The following is a 13,728-nucleotide window of genomic DNA, read 5'->3' as shown; positions in this document are numbered from 1 at the left end:
GGATCGGAGCAGCCACAACCGGGCTGAATGCGGAATTCTAATGGAAAACCTCATAACAGCTCAACAAGTCTCATCCGGTCAAGATCCAGGCGTCAGCTCGATGTGCGCCCCTCCTGTATACCGACACTCCTTCAGGATCAGAGCAAGTACTACCGCAGTCGAACGCGGAAGTCCAATGGGAACCATTAAATGGACAGGTAGATGGTCATCCTCTGCTTATGAGTCTTAATAAGACCGGACTCCTCTACCATCACGGCAGCTCAACGAGCCTATCCGTCTAATATCCAGGTAAATCTTGCAAATACTGGTGGTGGTGTGTCACGGCCTACCAAGGCCTGTTCAGTATCGTGGCCTACCAAGGCCTGTTCAGTGTTGTGGCCCATTAGGGCTGCGTTTCTATGTTGTGGCCCATCGTGGCCTTGTCAGTGTTGTGGCCTAGCAGGCCTTCCGTCACTGGGGCCTCTAGTCGGCCTTGTCAGTGGTTGTGACCCGTCGGGGCCTTGTCAAAAAGAAGGGGCTGGATGTACCTCATAATGTCGTGGCTTTCCGGGGTCTTGTCAGTGTTGTGGCCCAGCGGGCCTCGTCTCAGTGTTGTGCCCTAGTAGTGCTGCGTTTCTATGTTGTGGCCCATCGTGGCCTTGTCAGTGTTGTGGCCTAGCAGGCCTTCAGTCACTGGGGCCTCTAGTCGGCCTTGTCAGTGGTTGTGGCCCGTCGGGGCCTTGTCAAAAAGAAGGGGCTGGATGTACCTCATAATGTCGTGGCCTTTCGGGGTCTTGTCAGTGTTGTGGCCCAGCGGGCCTCGTCTCAGTGTTGTGCCCTATTAGGGCTGCGTTCCTATGTTGTGGCCCATCGCGGCCTTGTCAGTGTTGTGGCCTAGTAGGCCTTCTGTCACTGGGGCCTCTAGTTGGCCTTGTCAGTGGTTGTGGCCCGTCGGGGCCTTGTCAAAAAGAAGGGGCTGGATGGACCTCATAATGTCGTGGCCTTTCGGGGTCTTGTCAGTGTTGTGGCCCAGCGGGCCTCGTCTCAGTGTTGTGCCCTATTAGGGCTGCGTTTTTATGTTGTGGCCCATCGTGGCCTTGTCAGTGGTTGCTGCCATCGGGGCCTTGTCTCAAGTGTCGTGCCTTCCGGGCTATGTATCAGAGTTGTGGCCCATCAAAGCCTCGTCAGTGTTGAGGCCTATCGGGACCTCGTGTATATGTTGTGGCCTATCGGGCCCCGTCTCAGTGTTACTCACGACCAGCGACCGGTAAATTGTTTTATCACTAACATTTGCAATTAATATCGTTCTGCAGGTTCTGCTAGAGACTCCAACCAGCAGGTGAGTAGAAATCATTTCTTTTGGGGGGGTAGGCCCCGCTCCAGAGGTAAGCCCACGATCATTCTCTGGGGTTGGCTACGCCCCCGCCTTACCATCTCAAGGCGGGAAGTGGAGGACTTCTTGGCCCTCTGGATGCGAGCCACGGACAGGGCCTACTCCAAAGAACTGTTACCATCTTATTATATCCATATATATTCTGTCTATCAGCTGTCAAATAAATGTTGTATACTCAACTTTGGCCTCCGAGTCTTTCTGGTAGAAATGTAGCTTCAGCGCTAGTTCTGCCAGGAAGACTCAATCTTGTATCACTCATTGCCAATCAACACCCAACCAATCACCTTCCGACATGAAACATAAAAGATCGCAACTTACCCCTTCCTATGTCCGCAGTCGGAGCTACGTGATTCGCCCCCCATCCTCCCCACCACCACCAGGAGGTCCCTGTCAATATAACCCCAAGGGGGTTGGCTACGCCCCCGCCTTACCATCTCAAGGCGGGAAGTGGAGGACTTCTTGGCCCTCTGGATGCGTGCCACGGACAGGGCCTACTCCAAAGAACTGTTACCATCTTATTATATCCATATATATTCTGTCTATCAGCTGTCAAATAAATGTTGTATACTCAACTTTGGCCTCCGAGTCTTTCTGGTAGAACTGGCGATTAAGAATCCAAACTGAGTTTTAATGGTTTTTTCCATTCCATTCCATTTTCTACTGCTTATCCGAACTACCTCGGGTCACGGGGAGCCTGCGCCTATCTCAGAAGTCATCGGGCATCAAGGCAGGATACACCCTGGATGGAGTGCCAACCCGTCGCAGGGCACACACACTCACTCATTCACTCACTCATTCACTCACGCACTACGGACAATTTTTCCAGAGATGCCAATCAACCTACCATGCATGTCTTTGGACCAGGGGAGGAAACCGGAGTACCCGGAGGAAACCCCCAAGGCACGGGGAGAACATGCAAACTCCACACACACAAGTCGGAAGCGGGAATCAAACCCCCAACCCTGGAGCTGTGAGGCGAACATGCTAACCACTAAGCCACCGTGAAGAATGTGTATCTATGCTGTCTTAATGCACAGCAATCAGAATATTGTTAGTGGCCAAAGACTTCTCCAAAGATCACACATGGAGAATTGCAAAAATTGGCTGAATGTTAGTGTCAGAAAAACAATTAAGTAAAGAAAAAATTTACCTACATCACCTTTGTGTTGTTTGGGACACTGTTCAAGTGAGAAAATCTTCTGCTCTCATGTAAAAATAAAGTCCACCATATTAATTTACTATACTGGAACTTCATACAGTACTGGAGTCTATGGCCATATGTAATGAAAAATGTTTGTTTGGCAGCAATAACACAAGATGCAGTTTAAAAACGTATTTTTTTACAATTTGATATTCCCCCTACTAAATTGTTTTCCTTCAATGAAATGTTGGAATTTTGTGGATTGTTTAAGTAAAAGATAAAAATGAGAAACAATGCAGACTTATACAGCCTCCTTTGCTCATATTTACCTGGGTGCCAGTTTGATTGGAGGGCACTGTATAATGTCTTTGTTTTATTTATCTATTATTTTTATTATTTCCTATTAATGTATGTAAAGTTGCCTCACAACAATGAAAATTGTGGAAAGTGCTAAATAAATAAAATCGATTTGAATTTAACCGAACAGACTACTGTATGAAAACATTTTCCGGGTTGTGGTCTTATATCCAAACGAACACGGTGTTGTTAATGTCTGGGTCATACACTTCCTCTGGACCCAACAATGTTGTATTTCGATGCAGGGATTTGAGGAGATACACAGTGCAGAGTGTGCACGTCATCTGCGTCAGAATGTTGTGATTGGTTCAACACACTATAGGGTTTTATATATGCATGCATGACCACTTTGTAACTAGACCTGACTTTTGGGTGACTACAGCTCGTATATACACATATTTTGTGAGATTATGTTACTGTTTTACTTTCATTAACAATTCAAATCTAATTTACTGCATTAATGCTCATGGGCAAAAACATGAGGTTCAAGACATGTAACTGCCACAAGTCTCCATTTGCATTCACTTCTTTCCTCAAATTCTGCAATTCCTCCCCGCTGGCTGTTCATGGCACACAAACGCAAACTGAGCATTAATCAGAGTTCTCTGTGGAGAGTATCTTTGTGTCCGGCGTACTCCATCCTAACTGAGCAACAGGGGAGGGTAGAGCATGCTGGCACCATAATGGATTGAGTTTTCCCAGCATTCACTACTGTTTGCATTTATTCTCATTGTGAGCAGAGTTGGCTTGACCTGACATTTTTTGGCACAAGAGGGATAGGCACATAAGAAAGTAAAATAGTACACTTTGACTAGTTAACATGAAAACAATTTGCTCTCCCTTTAAACATTCGAGGTCTGAATAAGACATTTTTAACCTATATAAAGACAAAAATACTGGCAATGTTCCTTTCAACTTTGAATATGTCACATTATTTGGCTCAGGTTCTCTTGAATAAGAATAGATTATCTAATGGTGTGTGAAGTGGCTCAAAATGTTCTTCTCCAGTGTTAAGGGTAGAATTGTTTTAAAATGAATTTTGTTTTTGCAAAAAACAATTAAGAAGATAATTACTATTATCTGAGGATCTTAGCACAGTGCAAATATTATTTATTTTTGAAGATGTGTTAAATATAGTCAAAACCTTACATTTTGTAATTGATGACAGCTGTTATGTTTATTATAAAAATTGTAGCTGCCTGTGTTCATTTTTAATGTATGCACCATGTTTATAATGTAACAGTCAAATGTCCTTATAGGCTTTCTACTTAAAATAGGTCGAAGTCGGTCACAATGTAGAAGTTAAAGATAGAACTTGGATTTTTTATTCACTAATTACAATTTGATTTATTAATATATGAAGGATGCTTGACTGGCATAACAGAGGATCCCATTATTTTCCCACTTACAGTTGTGTTCAAAATTATTCAACCCCCACTGAAATTGATTGTTTTGGTCGGTTTGACATTGATTATGATCATTCAGTCATCCTGCTTATAACTAAATCAAAGAGGCACGTGTAGGTCAGACAAATATAACATAACATTTATAATGAAATAACCACAAATGTCTTTTCTGAGCTCACATCATTATCAGTTTTATTCAACCCCAAAGTGACATTCAATCTAATTACCTAGTACAACATCCTTTTACAGTTATAACAGCTTTTAAACATGAAGCATAGCTTGACACAAGTGTCTTGCAGCGATCTACGGGTATCTTCGCCCATTCATCATGGGCAAAAGCCTCCAGTTCAGTCACATTCTTAGGCTTGTGCACTGCAACTGCTTTCTTTAAGTCCCACCAGAGGTTCTCAATCGGATTTAAGTCTGGTGACTGCGATGGCCACTTCAAAATGTTCCAGCCTTTAATCTGCAACCATGCTCTAGTGGACTTGGAGGTATGCTTGGGATCATTGTCCTGTTGAAAGGTCCAACGTCTTCCAAGCCTCAGGTTTGTGACGGACTGCATCACATTGTCATCCAATATCTTCTTGTACTGAAGAGAATTCATGGTACCTTGCACACGCTGAAGCTTCCCAGTACCTGCAGAAGCAAAACAGCCCCAAAGCATGATTGACCCCCCGCCATGCTTCACAGTAGGCAAGGTGTTCTTTTCTTCATAGGCCTTGTTCTTCCTCCTCCAAACATAGTGTTGATCCATGGGCTCAAACAGTTCTAATTTTGTTTCATCAGTCCACAGAAAACTATCCCAAAACTTCTGTGGTTTGTCCACATGACTTTTGGCATACTGCAGTCAACTCTTCTTATTCTTTGGGGACAGCAAGGGGGTGCGCCTGGGAGTTCGGGCATGGAGGCCTTCATTACGCAGGGTGCGCCATATTGTCTGAGCAGAAACTTCAGTACCCACATCTGACAAATCTTTTCTCAGTTCCTCAGCAGTCACACGGGGACTTTTCTCCACTCTACGCTTCAGGTAGCGCACAGTAGTCGCAGTCAGCATCTTCTTTCTGCCACGACCAGGTAGCGTTTCAACAGTGCCCTTTGCCTTGAATTTGCGAATGATGCTTCCTATGGTGTCTCTTGGTATGTTTAACATCTTTGCAATCTTCTTATAGCCATTGCCCTTCCTGTGAAGAGTAATCACCTGTTCTCTTGTCTTCCTGGACCATTCTCTTGACCTCACCATGTTTGTAACCACACCAGTAAATGTCTAGAAGGAGCTGAGTATCACAGTCATTTTAAAGCTGCCTAATTGGTGCTTATTAGCCTATATAGCTGCTCCCTGATATCCACAGGTGTTTTCAATACCTGATTGAAAACACTTCATTGAACCTCTGTTCTTCAGAGTGGTAGTCTTTAAGGGGTTGAATAATTATGTCAATGAAGAATTCACAAAAGAAACATTTACTACTGTATTACAAAACTAATTGATGTCATTTTAGTTGCATATGGTTCTTTAAGAAGTCCTTGTAGGATTTTTATTCTGAATACAATTACAAATGTACACTAAATTCCCTAAAACCATTTACAGCATTGGAGGTTGAATAATTTTGAACACAACTGTAAACAATCACTCTCATCAACTTCTGTCACACCAAAAAAAAATAACAAGCTTCTCATTTTGATCCATGTGAAGTTTGTGACCGGCGTATTCAGCATAGTAAACACAAGGATTTGTCTGTCGAGCGGTTCCCTTTCTGCGCATATGAGTATACACTTGAGTCATTTGTGCCAATGCACGCCTGAATCTCCTTTGTATGTTGCTACACATTCTGCAGGACAGTCCTTCTCGCAGAGAGGAAATGATCTGCAACGAGTCAGCTATTATTGACTTTCTGACTGACTGCATCCAAAACATCAAAATGTTCAAACACTTGTACAACACTGGCCTTTATCTGCTTAACAGCGATGCTCAGCTCACTGCACTGTTAATCGTTTTTCTCAGTTATGCGTGCTGCTGCATTCTTGACCTCCTACTCCACTTCTTGGAGGCTCTCCAGGACTTCACTTTTTCTCTGGGTCAACTCTACACAGGTAAAAAAGCTACAATTACCACACATATACAATCAGTTAAGTTTTCTATTAAACTCTATGTGAGACATCTCACAATGGAAAATGATACAACACTTAAGATCATATGAATATAGTGCATACCCCTTGTAGAATCTTTATGTTAACTATAGAAAGCATCAGGGCTAAATACTTAAAAAAAACATCCTGTTAGAAAAACTTACATACGGTGTAAAGAACAGATCACCCTAATATGAAAATTCAGGACATGAGAGTATAAAATTAACATATGCTGCTATTCTGAACCAATGACAGAAGAAAATAAGATGAATTATTACATGCTTCAATTAATATATAATAGTAATCCAGTTAAATCTTTTTTTTTCACTTTGGAAGACACTGATAAAATACTCTTTCACTTCCATCCAAAAAATCTGTGTTTAGCTGAATAAAGTTAAAACACCTGGGTGGCATGAAGCAAAGAACTGAAACATAGCTGACCGTCATTTGACCAAAAGCCAACTCCTGATTAAGATACCTGAAGTTTTGAAATTCTGCAATTGAAGACTGGGGTCCGTGGGACTGAATTTCAAATACATAGTCATTGAGCCTCAAGACCAGTAATGCATATAGGGTAACACAGGGGAAAGTAAAGTAAATTACAGAAGCAAGTCATTTTTGGGTGAATTGCTCTATATGAATTATTTTTTAAAGACATCAGCAAAAATTATACCCACCTTTTCCTTTTAGACACATTTTTATGTCTTCTTGCTTTTAATAGGAACGAGCTTGCGACTGGGTTACTTCCAAAACTCCAAATCTAAATTACAAAGAATAAAAACTTTTATTTTTTCAACTATCACAAGCATTTGCAGTCATTAAACTTAAATATAACAGTCTCTTATTGTACACTTACGATGTGTGATTCTAACACAAGGTTTCATTATTTATTGTTGTAATCAATATAATGGAACATCGGCAACATTTAAATTAAATTTTATTTATATTACGCTTTTCACAATGGGCATTGGTCCAAAGCTGCTTTTACACAATAAAGGTAAAACACAGCACTGTGCATGGTGATTATAGAACAAGCTAGATCATTCTAGTAAATAATATCTAATAAATGCAGTCTCCCAGTGGTTTGTTTAACATATTATGCATTTAGTGAAAGCTTGGCTGAAAAGAAGTGTCTTTAATCTAGATTTAAATTTGGAGAGAGTGTCAGAACCTCGAATAGTATCAGGAAGGCAATTCCAGAGTTTAGGTGCTACATTTGAGAAAGCTTTGGCCCCTTTGGTGGATTTAGTTATTCTAGGTGTTATCAAAAGTCTGAAGTTTTTAGATCTTAGAGAGCGTGATGGGTGTAATGTGATATAAGTTCTGTTTATTAGGTAGGGGCTAAACTGTTTAAGACTTTATGAGTCATTAAAAGAACTTTAGAGTCAATATGATAGTTAATGGGTAGCCTTTGAAGGGATGATATCATTGGGGTTATGTGATCGTATTTTCTGGACCTGGTTAGAACTCTGGCAGCTGCATTCTGAACTAACAAATTGTTTATTGATGATGCTGGAAAACGTAAAGTAGTGCATCACAGTAGTCAAGTCTTGAGGTCATAAATGCATGAATAAGTTTCTCTGGGTCAGCAACATTTAGAATATTTTGTAATTTGGCAACATTTCTTAGGTGCAAGAAGGCTGTTTTGTGACATTTGAGATGTGATTTCCGACAACAACAAGTTACCTTTTGTCTCAGAGGTATCAGCTATTGGAAGACTCTTGGAATCCCAGATGGTGTAACTGTCAGCTGAATTGAAGTACTCTTGCACAGTTTGTGCCGAGAGTGGCTATGTAAAAAAAATACATTTAATATGTAAATTTAATACTGCTTAAAAAATATTTATCCAAACACTACAAGGTCTAATATCCCAAACAATACAGTTTACACATAATGTATAGTGAAATCTTTCCACTGTCCTCAATGTCGGTGACATAAATCTGTTTCCTTGCTAATCTTGTACACTTCAATGGGTTTTAACGCGTTACCTGGATGACTAACATTCGCTCCGGGACAAAAAGGTGTAATATGTGATTGAGCAGAAGAGCCTAGTGTCATGGCGGAGGAAGGCTCTTAAGTACTGCCACAAACTCCAAATGACCCTATGTCACACATTATATTAGTTTGAATAAACCCGCTGGCCATTGGGAAAAATTTCCCTTGTAATATCATCTTCCAGACATATGCTCTGGCTCCATCTAAAAAGTAATGATACCATTTAGGGATCGAGTGAGCAAAGTTATTGAGCGGTAAACTAGTTTAAGCTAGTAAAGTTAAGTTACCCTAAAAATAGCTTCCAGCTGATCCCTAATAATACCCCATGCCATCATTGTCAGTCGTTTTGAACCATGATGCAACCTTAACAAGAACAGTACATCCATGTTTAAGGACATGATGATAAAGACGATTACCAACACCCTCATTGATCGATTCAGCTCCGCCTTTCCTGAAAGAGAATAGACTCTCCATCTACCTTGCGATAATTGCTAAATGCATCATGGCCCAGAACAGAACTTTTAAAAGTTAATTTAATTTAAAAAGGATATTTTAAATTACAATTTAGAAAATGTCACAAGTCAAAAATTGTATTGGAAAACCATATCTATCAACAGCAAAAAAGTTTTGTTTACATTGTTCTACTTATATAATATAGTATGAAAATTTAAATATGAAGCATTACTTAGACCGGAAACAAGTACAATTTATAAAAATTATTTAATTTACAACAAAAATGGATAGTATAGAGACACCAAGTGTTTAAAAAGCTTTTGATGCCTGACAATGGAAAGTCATTTGAAATGCAAAGAAATACGCACCGTGGTTGAGGGTGGTATCTGCTGTGGTTGATATCATTATAGATTAGTACACTGAAATTCATATGACCATGGAAGTCCCCAACATTTCTTTCCCAGGTGATAGATGGATATCGGGATCTCAATAACTTGCCAATATTCAGAAGTTAATATTTCATTACCTCCAATCTGTATTACAATCAGTTTTTGACACTCCATCACATAGGAAAGTGGTTCTGAGATGGTTGATTTGTCAAAATCTACAGTGTTCCTCCCCACCAGGATGAGACTTGGCCCAAGTTTTAGAGATGCAGTGTAAACTACATGTCTGTGCTTTAGCATTGCAAAGAAAATAAACTTTAAATGTCTGAGACCTTGATACGGTTAAAACAATCTTATACTCCTTACATTCAATAACATAAAATCATGACTATACATGCAGTGTGTGTGCTTGTGGACTTTTTCAAGTTAATGTGCATAGAAAATAAAACTTCAGCGACCAGTAGGAACACCAAAGAATCCAAACTTTAAACTTTCAAACTGTTTATAATGTTTAGGCAAGCCAAAGTCCTGACTAACTATTTTGTATTTCAGAAATCAAGGCATTGTAAGAGGCAGACTAGAGACACAGACAGATATGAGAACCAAACAGATATTTTATTTTACAGGTTGGTAAACAGACAATGGCAGGTGAGCAAACTTCAATCGATAGGCTTGAATGCGTAAGCTTGGCATACTGACTGAATGTCTCTGTTGCTGGGCGGAAGTGATTCTAGGAGCTGCTTATGGCAGACATAGCACCAGAATACAGACAGGAAGGACACAGTATCGCACAAGGGAGACAATTGAGATCTTGGAGGTAGGTACAGGTATACAGGTAAGTAATTCAACATGAGAATGAGTCCTTTTCCATAAGGGAGACCAGTCAATGTGGATGTAGTGGGTGCCTGCTCTTACGGTGCTCAAGTGATGAATGGTGAGTATCATGTGTGCGTGTTCAGCATTCAGGTGAGTGGAAGCGTGGATTGTTTTCTAGTGTTTCCGTGACAGAACTCCCCTCTCCATGGCCCACTCCTGATGGGCGTAGAATCCGATGTCATGGTGGGGAGCACCTGGTCTTGCGATGACTGGAGTGAAACTCTGCCTGGAGGTTGGGATCGAGTATATCGTCTCAGGGCATCCATGATCTTCTTCGGGCCCATAGCCTTCCCAGTCGACCAAGTACTCGAGCCATCCACCCTCAATTAAAGCTGACAGTCTGCAGTTAAAGTAGCGTACTGATATTGCATGTGTGTGCCCATCCTCTGTCTAAAACACTTCTATGAAACGTCCTATGAAGTCCTGCTTGCAGTCTCCTAGTCAATCTGCTTGTTTTATTATCTTACTCTGCCATTAGTGATAAACGGTCTGACGCCATTTGTTCCACTGTAATTTCCCTCGCCATAGTAGAAAAAAACTTGATCTCTAACAAAGATTGATGTTTGCGTATGCACTAGCAGACCTCCGTTACACTTTGATAGATTTGCATGTTTTTAACTGATGAAGTGAAGTTGACGCCATTGTTATTGTTTATTGCTTAAAGCCAAAGCTTATGAATATAAGTGCACTGAGAAGGCGACCGACCAATCACAATAGCTTGAAGAGCAGAACTCGCTTATATGGTACACACACACTCTGGCGAACCAATCACGATAGACCTGGTCAGCTTTACCAATCAGAGCATTTCGGAAGGCGAGACTTTGAAGGTACCGGAAGAAATCCAGTCGTTTCGTGAGAAGAGAGACAGTGGTGGATGATAAACTTGAAATATGTTAAATATAAAGGGGAATGAAACTAGAAACACGAACATCCATTGCTAAACACCCAAAACACAATCAAAGCTTCGAAAAGAGGAAAAAAAATGGGGGTTAAATATCATATCTGATGTTGTTCATTAACATTATTGGTGCATAATTGTGTTTAAAATTTGTAAGATTGGTTAATTTTATATACTGTTGGGCTATTTTAATCTACATAAACGTGTTTTATTCTCTAAAATAAAATGTATTTTTCTGGCTCCTTATTTGTTTAAAAAGTCAGAAACGTCTTTACTGTGTCCTGTTGCTGTAGTTATGCAACATGAGCAGCAGGTGAAGCAATAAGGAAATCCTCTGTGAGGCTAGACCGTCTCACTTCAGTTCAATTCTTGGACTTTTGAGGTGGCGTGCTTTGAAAAACATGTCCTCGTTTTTAAGTCCGCGACCTAAGGTTGTAGCCCCCGAATTGGGACACAGCTAATGTGAAGCTGCGTCAGAGAAACTCTTATTATAGGGAGATGGGAGGGTCTTCCAGTTGGAGAACCCGTGACGGCTAGCAAACCGTTCACATCCATTCCAAAAACTAGCATCTGGTCTCCATTCCTGCGTTCCGATGAAGCCAGGGCGTTAGCATAAGCCATTACATTATTTTTGCTAAAGGTTTGCAGGCTTGCATTGTAGTGACTTTGTCTTCGTTCCATTTGATAGGGTTTCCTCTACGCATTGTTCACTGTACCCAACTGAGCATACAACATAATAAAAAAGTGCTGCTGCTTACCACTTTTATATTAGTTTGTATAATTATAGCAATGTGGATGAATCCTTACACACATATGAAACTACTTTTTAATTGCAGAGTAATACAAATAAATACATTCATCACCTCGACCACAGTATATAATTTAAAATAATTAAATAAACTTTCACAATGTACAAAAGGCATACATGATTTTTTTCTAACCTGCGCAATGGCAGTTGGGTGATTTTACTTTTACATTTAGTCATTTATTTTAGCAGATGCTTTTATCCAAAGCGACTTACAAGTTGGGTAAACAATGGAAGCAATTGGGTCAAACATTTAGGACAACGAAAAGCATAAGAGCAATAAAAACATCACAAGCCTACTACAGTGTACAGAGCCAAGTTTAGTTTATCTAAGCATGATTTTTAATTTTTTAATTTTATTGTATATTGTAGAAAGATATAGAAATCTGAAATGATCAGTCAGGTGCAGACGGAAGAGATGTGTTTTCAGCCGATTCTTAAAGATGCCGACAGAATCTGCTAATCTTGTAGCAGCAGGCAGATCATTCCACAAATGTGGAACCGATCCAGAGAAGGTTCGTGAGAGCAAATTAAACCTTTTTGGGATGTCACCCACAAGACGTCGTTCGTTTGCAGAGGGTAAAGATCTGGCGTCTATATAAATCTGCATAAGAGAACGAAGATAAGGGGCTGACAAACCAGTGGTGGTCTTGTAGGCCAGGAGCAGAGTCTTGAATCTGATGCGAGCGGCTATAGGGAGCCAATGCACTGCAAAAAATGACGCTCTTACTTAGTCTTTTTTTCTTGTTTTCCAGTAAAAATGTCTACAAATGACATTTTCTTTATGAGCAAAGTGACCTAAGAAAATAAGTTTTGTTTTTAGTAAAAAATATGAAATTTCAGTGAATTTGTGCCTTAAACAAGCAAAAAAATCTGCCAATGGGGTAAGAAAAATAATCTTGAATTAAGGTTTACCTTTTTCTTAGTCACTTAATTCAAGATTATTTTTTTACCCCACTGGCAGATTTCTTTCCTTTTTTTAGGGGAAAATTCACTGAAATTTCATATTTTTCATCTTATTATATATCTTATTTTCTAAGGTCACTTTACTCACCAAAAACATGCATCTTGTTTCAAGAATTTGTAGACATTTTTACTGACTAAGTAAGAATGTCATTTTATTGCAGTGTTGTAATTGAGGAGTGAACGTGTGCTCTCTTCGGTTCATTGAAGACCACTCTTTTTGGTGCATTCTGGATCATCTGTAGAGGTTTGGTCGTGCATGCAGGAAGTCCAGCTAGTAGCCCATTTCAATAGTCCAGTCTGGACAGAACATGAGCCTTGGAATTTTCCCTTTCCACTTCCGGCACAGTGCCCTTCGAACAGAAACATGTGGGCTACCTTCGGATTGGGATCTTAAGATGGTGGAAGACCCTGTGAAGTGCACTTCGCAGTACACTTAGGGGCCAAATGGAACACACCTGAGTGTAAGAAACTAATTTCAACCTCTGTCACAGCATTTCATGCATGCCATTTTTTGATGGAACTTTGACTTTTGTACTTAAGCAATTGATTGCATTGCAAGTCTTCAGCATTGGACTGAATACATCAGAATGATTAGAGTGGACAATAAAGAGACTAGACTTTCTTATTCTCTCTCTCTCTCCTTGCATTATCTTCTACATAAGGCATTCCTTATCAAGCCGTTTAAAAGGCTCAGCAGTTTTGGATGTAATATTGATTTGAAATCACATCATAGTGTCATCACTACTGCAACGCTGATGGATCACAGTGGGAATTTAGTGAGGAGGGGTTAAATTATACAAATAACAGTGGATGATGGATGACCATAGCCCACTTCAAGCTGTTTCAGCTCTACAGCTTAAACAGAAATGCAAGCTCATGAGAGAAGAATTGAAAAGTCGAAGTACTTTTACTTTAACTTCACTACATTTGAAAGACAAATATCTTA

Source organism: Triplophysa dalaica, chromosome 5, assembly GCF_015846415.1.
Source record: "Triplophysa dalaica isolate WHDGS20190420 chromosome 5, ASM1584641v1, whole genome shotgun sequence".
Classification (NCBI taxonomy): Eukaryota; Metazoa; Chordata; class Actinopteri; order Cypriniformes; family Nemacheilidae; genus Triplophysa; species Triplophysa dalaica.
Note: the sequence above shows the minus strand (reverse complement) of the source record.